The sequence below is a fragment of the Lethenteron reissneri genome, unplaced genomic scaffold, assembly GCF_015708825.2.
Source record: "Lethenteron reissneri isolate LAM-NWPU_2019-01 unplaced genomic scaffold, ASM1570882v1 scaffold_1630, whole genome shotgun sequence".
Lineage (NCBI taxonomy): Eukaryota > Metazoa > Chordata > Hyperoartia > Petromyzontiformes > Petromyzontidae > Lethenteron > Lethenteron reissneri.
In genome coordinates, this window is record NW_026891367.1 from 2,166,338 (window position 1) to 2,176,286 (window position 9,949).

Here is a 9,949-nt window from a genome sequence, read left to right on the forward strand (position 1 = left end):
GTCCTATTGAAATGATAATTAGAAGTTATCAAACTAAATTGGCATGTAAAAAAGGTGCACTGTCACAAGAACGGTTTGATTAAAGTTAAAGTATAAATGTTCCCCGCTATATGAAGTCATCCGTGGTTAAGAGCTGCCTTTCTCACCCTGGCTGGCAGGAGAGGCAGGTGGTGCCCGACTTCATTCTGCTGGAACGGCAGTGTCGTCCAAACCAAACAGCAGCTCTTGTGCGGTGCACTAGCGAACTGCACAGTCACGCTTTGCGCTGTTATAGTCAATGTCGAGCACCCAGTTCCCACCATTGCAAGCAATGAGTTGTTTTAACCCGTTGAGTAATTGGCCTCAAATATATTCGTCGCTAATATACATTTTCTCACGTACCTCCCCTCCCCCCCCCCCCCCTCTTTTTGTTTAACGTTTAAAAAAATGAATGTTCGTATGTATGACATTTATTTTTCAGCGGAGGGGAGCAGCGGTGCAGGGGATGGCGTGCTGCACTGTTAGCACGGAGACCTGAGTTTGATTCCTGGCCATGGGTAACACCAGCGGCGAGCGGCATCTGATCCAGTCACGGACCTCGACCCACGGACGTTCACCAAACCCAAACTGACCAGCGTGGTGATATGCCATCAAAGCATCTCCAAAATCAACGCCATGCGGGAAAGCCTTCATACAGCAGTGGGCAGGAAAGGGCTTCAAATCATATAACTTTATTATTATGTTAATGGTTTACAATCTAATTATAGAGAGAGAGTTTGGGATTTAAAGTTGAATTACGTTAACACGTTGAGCCTGCCGTCACCGATCTCAACAAATATTACGCAACCGTTTGCAAAGAATAACACTGCGCTGCCCAGGGTGTGTCTTCATCGCCGTGCTGATTCCTGTAAAGGAGAACCAACGCTCTCGCTTTAATGTGGCTCACATGTTGGTGAGCGTCCGTGCTGTGAGCTGAGAACACGTGTGTGGCTCTGAATTCCAAGGTTTGCGTTGAAAAAGAAATGTTTGAGTCACGGAACCTGGAACGAAATGTCAGGGATTAAATGGAACACCTGGTAAATATGAGCGAGCGAGAGAGAGAGGATGCATGTGTTTCTTATTAGCCTGCACGTTCAGCTCATAGCAATGCAAAGTCGATCAAAGAAACCAGTCTTTCTCTTCTCGCAAGCAGAAGCACTGCGATTTAAACAGTTGCATTTTTATAAAAGCACCCGATTTTATTTTTCTGTTCTTTATTTTTTAGTGCTCGGTATTCTACGCATTATATTGATTTGTGGTAAGTATTGATCAATAATAGTGCAATGTATTTATGTTTTTATATGCAGAGATCAGTAATGTCTTTGGAGCATCAAAGAGCGTATGCACGTTGCATGAAAAGAAAGTTGATATTTATAACATAACTCAAAATGTAAAAGTGCAAGATGATCATACTATAATACAAATTACATTGTTATTACAAAGCAAAGACGGTGCCTTTCTTAAGTTCTCCCAAGAGAACTTCAACCAATAAAAAAACACATGTGCTAAATTAACATGGTTGTATGTTTTAAGGTTCATACTTTAAGATAACCGCAGTGGTGTAATGTGTATTATTTAATCTAAACCAGTCCACTCGTATCCATTCCCTGAGCTGCAAGGTTCTTAAGTGCTCTGTCGATTAGGCCCTTGAACACTGGACCCCCTACTCAATAATTTACACGTTTCTGGTAGGGTGAGCAGGGAGAAATTCTAACCATATACATATATATCGTGTATAATGATGGCATGTCTTGATTCTTGGTAGGCGATGCTCGGATATGGAAAACGACCAACTGCATTCGTTTTGTATTAAATTCATATCCATTCACAATGCCTCATGTAGCTAGTTAGGATACCACTGAGATTCCTTCCATTTGATGAAATGGAAAAAAGATAGTGCGTATCGTGGAGTCATGCCGATGATAAATTACGGTACTGTACCGTGGCTTGGGATTTCGTTCACAGCCAAGTTAGAAACAAAGAGATCTTTAGTCGATTGAGACGCAACACTGTATTCATGTTTCATGTTACAACTTTGAATCTGACAATAGGGGTTTTACCCTTTTTCTGGCAACAAAACTGAAACCTTTTTACAAGGAATCATGTCTGCATTAACCACAATACTTGTGGTCAGAATGCAAACAAAAACACACTGATAATATATGCATTGTCCTTGAAACTGATTGGTCCACACCAGAGACAGCTTTCTTTTGAGCCTCGTCTCAAACGGTGCTAGACCAGAGGACGCCAAAAGGCGTACAGCTCAAAGACAATGCACTATCAGAGTAATGAGAGCTCGGGGTAAATATCTACATCATTTGACCTCCTTTTCCAGGACCGAAATATGAGAATAGGGTTTCTCCCCTTTTTTCTGGCAACAAAACTGAACCCTTTTTACAAGGAATCATGTCTGCATTAACTTTGTATTACGTGATAACATAGAATAATTTACAGCTCTTTGTCAGCCCACGACTGGGTGTGGCGGTTGTTTGATGAGGCTTCGCCACGTAGGGCTCGTGTGGGTGTGGTGAGGTGTGGATGCGGGACCGGTTCGGACATCGTTCGCCTTGCCGTTTGCCGTGGCTGGGAATCAACCAATTTCACAGCACAGTGCGCTAACCACTGTGCCGCCACTCCACCCACTGAATTGTACGAATTATTAAAAGAAAGATACAATGTTGCGGGTACTGTAGGTGTTATTAATGAGTGTCAATTTAGCTATGGGTCCTGTGTGAATTTCCACGACGATAGGTTTGATTGAAAGTTATTGCTGCCAATGAGCATGGCTGGCTACGTACGCTGCGAAATAAGTTCAACGTACATAGATACAATCAGAAAATGTTGTTATACCAAGGGCCATACTGCGCCTCAGGGTATTGAGTTGCAGCGAGAGAGTACGGCCTGGAACCTGTATTCGTTGATTGGATCCTGTGAAGATGTGTACATGTGGAGCTCTTTGTGAACCCACTGCTGGATGAGGGCCTCCTCCCTCATGCCGTGCGGGTCGTGGGGGATTATTTGAGCCAAACTTTTGCGCGGTGGTTGAGTTGCACTGTGAAGGCGGGGCATGTGAACGTGAGAGCATTGTACGTGCAGTACAATAGTGGATTTTGCTGCAGTGCCATCGGTTACTCACCACGTAGACACTTGTTAGAATAGTGTGCGGTCTGTGGAGAAAATATTAGGACACTGAGTCACTTCCAGTAACACCGTCAGTCCATCGGATTCCTTAAGTAAAACCACCAGTTCTGACGCTTCTATTCTGCTTATTCACCTGGGTGGTCTGGTGTAGGGTTGTTCTACTGGTACATATTATTTACCTGAATGTTTGACATTTACCTTGCAAGCAACAGTTACAACATTTACTCTCAACCTCTTCCAAGTTATAAAAAAAGCAGAAAATGTTTAATTTTTTTTATTTTCTTCAGATACTGATTTTCCCATTATATACCGTACAAACACTTGCAGTGTACCTGAGCAATGGCAAACGCCGGGACAGTGTTAGATAAATGACACTTTATTTATGTTAGATAAATGACACTTTATTTAACGGGTGCCTTTTATGACTTTCAGACTTCCTTTCCGAGCCCCCCCCCACCACTCCCTAGCAACGTTTCCTTTGATGTGTTTTCTCATAGGCGACCTCCCCCCCATGCACGCACCCACCCAGCCACCCAGCCAACCCCGTGTGCTCGTCACGAGCGCGTGCTCGGAGACAGACGTGGGCCCAGGTGCCGAAGGAGGAGGGTGCGTGCCCTCACGGCGGCGGCGTGGCACGCCAAAGGGCCGCCGCGCTCTTCCCCTTCAATAAACAACGAGGCCCCCCCCCACCCCGGCCCTGCGTGGAAAAGCCCACGGGGCGTGACCGATCGGCCGCAGACGGGCGCACCTGGTTTGATGGCAAAGCCCTCGCAAAACGAAACCCAAATTCCCAACCACGCCGCCCACATCCGGACACGCGAATTAAGCGGTGACGTTGCCGAGCAGTCGCGTTTGACTCAATTATAGTGCATTATTGTTATTATATACAGTATGTGTGTGTGTAATAACCGCCACGACGGCTTGCAACGCCATGGGGAGGCCTTCATCCAGCAGTGGATTAACAAAAGGGATCTACCTGCACACGAACAACTGCAGGGCGTGTGTTTTGACTGGTAATAAGAGTGGGAATCTTTCGACAAAATTAGACCATATTAAGCCTCAATTTGATAATTGGTTCTTTACCCTTCTATCTGGCAACAAAACTGACACCTTCTTGCAAGGAGTCATGTTTGCATAGACCGCAATACCTGCAGTCATAATACAAACAAAAGACATAACTCTGATAATGTGCACTGTATTTATGACTGCAGGTATTGCGATCTATGCAAACATGACTCCTTGCAAAAAGGTGTCAGTTTTGTTGCCAGATAGAAGGGTAAAGAACCAATTATCATATTTTTACTGGCAAATGAGGTCCCCATAGTGTAGATGCTTGCCCCGAGCTCTCATACTCTGATGGTGCATTGTCCTTGAGTTGTGCGCCTTTTGGCGTCATCTGGTCCAACCCATATGAGACTAGGCTCTAAGGAAAGCTGTCTCGGGTGTGGACCAATCAACGTCAAGGACAGTGCACATTATCAGAGTTATGTCTTTTGTTTGTATTTATGACTGCAGGTATTGCGGTCTATGCAAACATGACTCCTTGCAAGAAGGTGTCAGTTTTGTTGCCAGATAGAAGGGTAAAGAACCAATTATCATATTTTTACTGGCAAATGAGGTCCCCATAGTGTAGAAGCCTCAATTTGTTTTGTTAGACACTTGCTGGGATTTGCCGATGGACAGGGCAATAGGAGTGTGACATTTTCATAAATTTCTCTGGGCCGAAAACAGAAATGAGCTTCGCTCGAGTTTTACTTCAGCAAGGCGACAGTTTTACCTGAATTACGGTCAGCGTTGGGATAATTTGGCTATAAGACTTCAAAGGCTTTATTATCATTATTGGGTAACGTACAAAGTTCAGGATCTATTTGTGTAAACGGTGATAAAAACGAGTCTTTGTCTTACTTCCCAATGAGGCATTGAGTAAATGCCCAAATACCCTCATTGTAAGAAAGTGCAAATTAATTCCAACAATTGTGCTCTGTACTCTGTTCCTGTTGGTTTCATCATCAATTCAACGTGACATCAGTAATTGTACTTTGATAATATGACCCCTTTTTTTGTTCGTCCTGTAATTGCGCTGCAGCAGCAGCAGCAAAATTAGTCTCCGAATCAGAATCGGTGACACATTTTTTTTTCGTGCATCAGGCAGCCCTCTGTTTTTCAACACTGAGTCACATTTGACCTCGGAGATACTTTTTTTGCCGTGTGCACAAAGTGCACATGCAATGCACATCAAACAGAGTTAGAATCAAAGCAAAGTGGATCACGGTGTAACCCTCCACGCCACTCTGCGCACATGCAGCTTCGCAGGGCTGATGAGCATGAAAGTCATATTTCATGGTGCAGCATTGTCAAAGAATACGACGGTAACGATGACGATGATACACTTTGACGCATATTATCCAATTGCTAAATAAATCAAGCACACACACAGCGTAGATACAATCGTGTTTGCATTAATAATGTGGCACAGCACATACACTTGTGAATTAATGAATTGTTTCCTAAACTAATCTTGGACTCCTGGTACCATGTGCTGTCCCTGCAGAGGTTGAAACCTTAGTACTCGCTAGAATACAGCTTGTCCAAAACTTCCAAAACTCAACATGTTCGTCAATAACGCTGCCTTAAAGGGAGAACATATATAATAAGAGACGTTTCAGGCAATGGCTCCTCTTCATAACACATCACGTGGACATTATATAAAAAAGCGCCATTGCCCGTGACATCGCTGATTATATTATTTTAAAGACAGTTACTGACAAAAATGTGAGTGTTTTGTGTGATTTGGGCTTGTGCACCACTCCCAGTGCAGTTTCCCCCCCAAACAATTGGCAAATATCCGATGCTGTCAATGGAGATTGTCACCACTGGCTCAGTGTTGCCATCAAAGGACACGCACCACCCATGCTTGTTCTTAAGTAGACAGATAATCACATTTTTAATTTACCATACAGTGTGTGTGTATATATATACATACATTATATATACGTTATATATACATCTTTGGAGCACAATTGTTTCTCAAATAATGTTTTGGTCTACCATGCAAATGGTATCATTCAGCATTCCAACTGTTCAAATGTTGCTTTTCGTTGTATAGTTTTCTAGTGTAGTGCTATCATCAGATGCATTGATATTATAATCATTGTCAATTAATATTAATTAAGCAATAGTGGGGGGGGGGGGGGACTATCAGACGTATATTAAATATTGCAGTTCAGCAATTAAACAGTAAATAACTTAGCATTCAAGCTGCGTTGCACAATACTCAACGAAATGATCAAACGCGCCCTCGTAAAATGTGAACAGGCTCAATGTGGATTGCCGGTCAAGGTAGATATCCCATGACTTGCTGCGCCTTTGTTGAACAGTGATGTCTAACCCTTTCAGTAAGCATGCTCATATAATGAAGAAGGGCCCGTTAGCGAGCTGCTGATGTAGTGCTGGACCGTCCGTTTCGTGTTATGTTTTTTTTGGTGTTGAACCCTAATGTTTAAAGACGGCATGGAATTCGTGCCAGGATCCACCTTCTGGTGAAGTGCTTTGCAGCCCAGGCTTGGCTGGCCAGGGCTTTTGGCGTCCTCATGTTTTTGAGACCCCCCCCCTCCCCCCAAGGGGCTGCAAGATGATATCCCCTTGATGAGCACAAGCCCTGAGTAGTGTCGCAAGGACCCCACCCTCCCGATGATAAGTCGACATCCACCACTCCCCCAGCCTTATCCTCACCCACATCCCAACCCCTCCCATTTCCCCCCCCCCCACCTCCTCCGCCACCAGCCCGTGCATTGGCGTCAACCCTCAATACCCTGAGCATGAAGCCACAAGCACCGCTGACGTCCGCTCTCAGCGAGTGACGCACGCGTCGTGAACAGAGGTGAGTGGTGCGAGTGTGTCCAGCCACGTGGCTGTGTGCGGTATCATCCTCTTGACACGTTTCGGTCTGCCGAGGGCTCAGACTTTAGATTATCCGTTGATGTATTTTATCCTCTGTGCATGAAACAATTGTGGACGAGCACATGCCTTTCTCTCAATTCAACTGTACAGAGTCTCCCTCTCTCTCTCTCTTCAAGACACATGCAGCAGTCTTTTAAAGAACGCGCCCTATGTCGGCAATTTTGGTCCCCTGGGATGGGAGTGAAGAAAAGACCCATCCAATACAGCAATTAGCATGTGCCCTGCCTGGGCTTGGGTTGCACAAAGTGCAGCGACCTGTGACCTTTAGCGAAGTCACTGGCGGTGTGCATAGGCTGTTGCAGTCTACATCTTTATATGCAATGCCCTGTGGGCTGTGTGCCCGCTTAAGCTGATTTGGCTGCCTCTTAGGGTGGGGTGAGTGTGGCTTGATAGGTTGGTTCGGGGTGTTGGCTAAGTATAATCTGTGATTTTGCATGAACTGGCCTGTACAGCTATACAAAGCCCCTATGTGTCCTGGGACCCTTGCAATTTGCTGTCATGAATATTGAATTTCTAAGTTAAATTAGCTGAAAAAAGAGTGATGAACACATTATAAATAAACTACGATGAATTGCAATAGATACATGTGAAAATAATTTATATATATATTTTACTTTGACCATTCAATGCACTGGACTAAATTTGAAAAATATCCAGGGTATTATTCACATATTGCTAAAAACAATGCTAATGGAGGTAGCACTGCGACGACTGAAAGAGCATTCAACAAAGCTTATAACAATTCTTAATAAGGAAACGTGAAATCTCAGCAAAGTGGTGTTTTTTCTGCAATTATCGCAACAAAACCATTACTGAAGCTATGCTAATCTTGACAAGCTGGTATTTAAGTGCATATTAACTCTGTATAAATGCACTTGAGTGTGTTTGTCATTCTTGGGATAGGAACTGCCATCTTGCCCTCGTGGTTGACACTTATCTTGACAGAGGCCCCTGACAACAAAAACCGTCCAGTGGATTTATTTTTCAGGGACAGATTAAAAACTCGGTTTGTGTTTTTTTAGTCACGCATGACTGTGGTCGGGCTTGTGCTTGCAGCGACGCCTATTATGGGCTGCGGTGTGAGTTGTACAGGCAACTTGAAGAATTCCAATAGGGTTCAAAATAAGGAGGTGACTGAGTGGCTCAAGGGAGGGTGGCGAAGACCCACATCAGACTGAGCTTCGGCTCTGAGTGACCGCTTGGAGTTAAAGGGTCACTTTTTTGTGGTGACTGCATAAATACCAAGATGGATGACTGTAACTAATTTGGTTTGCACTTCACTCTGAAAAGACATTAATTGGTAATAGCTGCACAGTGAACTGGGCAATTTTCTGCTCAGCTGAAAAGCCCTCTCAGTGAATGCAGCTAAAACGAGTGAATGGATAATTTACACGGATATATGTCTTGGTGGGACTGTGGCCTTTTTGAGACGTGGTAGCTCTGGTGGATGTTGGAGTCAGCAGATATCCTTTAAAGAGTTGGCGTGCACAGAATAGCTTTGATGCGTTAAGGATGTACCACCCATTAAAAACACAGTGGTGCTTTGAGAATTATATATAATCGCCATCATCGTAATGATACACAATTCACAACACAGACATCATTTGTGAAACATCCAAACTATGTAAGGTCTATAAGTGTAACCTTTAGAATAACGTTAATATGCAACATTCCAAATATCAATAGAGTGAAACAAATATAATCTGAGCATTATAAACAGAACCAGCAATAACGTATGTATACTGTAATGGCCATTGTCTCATTGGGTCACGGCGTAGCCAGTGCGTTAGTCTCACAACTCAGAAAATGTGGGGTTCAAATCCTGACGCGGGATCGACTCAGTCATCCACAATCCCCCTCTTCTGGAAGTCGACTGCGATTGTCCTCACAATAGTAATGTCAAATTTGGCGCACTGGCTCATGGCCATGAGCAGAAAACACATTCCTGCGGAGGGAGCTGGTAGGAACGTTGGGTTGCTCGGTCAATGGCCAGGGTCAACGACGGCGTGGTGTATTCCGCAAATATGCCCGACTGTGAGGGCGGGCACAGGCCGGCGTGAGTAGGTTAAACGTTGAGTTTTATAAGGGCACCACGGGGTGACCAGCCCCTCCCCACCCAGCCCCACCCCTCCCTCCCACCCCCCACCCAGCCCCACCCTCCCCACCCAGCCCCTCCCCACCCTCCCCTCCCCACCCAGCCCCTCCCCACCCAGCCCCTCCCCACCCTCCCCTCTCCACCCAGTCCCACCCCTCCCATTTTTGGATGCACAACGGACGGACGGACACGATAATCCCCTGTGGACTGGTGGAACCAGGTGGTTCCTACCAGTATAAGCGCTGCTCCTCTGTACCTTTTCATTTGGAGATACGTTCACTTGAGACTTATTTTTCATCCATAACAATACCTATCCTCCCCACAGTCGTGCCGTATGAGATCACGGTGTTCACGAGCGACATCCGCAACGCCGGCACCAACGCGGACGTGAGCTTGGTGCTGTACGGCCCCAACGGCGTGAGCACGCGCTCCCAGAGCCTGTGCCGCAGCAAGCGAGAGCGCCACATGTACTTTGAGCGCGGCGCCACGGACGTCTTCGTGTTGGAGGTTCGTCCACCTTGGCCCAACAGTTTCTCATTGTAGACCGCTACGGCGGAGCACTTGATCGTCATTTCAAAGTCTTTTTCTCTCACGAATGAACCTTCGAATTCGATCGGGCAGCTCTGAGGGACACGTGGCCTAGGTGTGCGTCTTGAGAGAGAAGGGCACCTAGTGTAGCTGCACATCTTTTAACACGTAACGATTCGTGTGCCTGTTGGTTGAAATTAATTCTTC

The 9,949-nt window shown here is 45.3% G+C and overlaps 1 long non-coding RNA gene across 1 annotated transcript; it reads left to right on the forward strand.

The window, feature by feature from the left end:
• Window positions 1–4,093: 4,093 nt before the first annotated feature.
• LOC133362826 (uncharacterized) lies at window positions 4,094–9,645 on the forward strand. Its single transcript, XR_009757541.1, has 3 exons — window positions 4,094–4,172; window positions 6,943–7,039; window positions 9,540–9,645. It is a non-coding gene; the product is annotated as an uncharacterized LOC133362826 (long non-coding RNA).
• The last annotated feature ends 304 nt before the right edge of the window (window positions 9,646–9,949 follow it).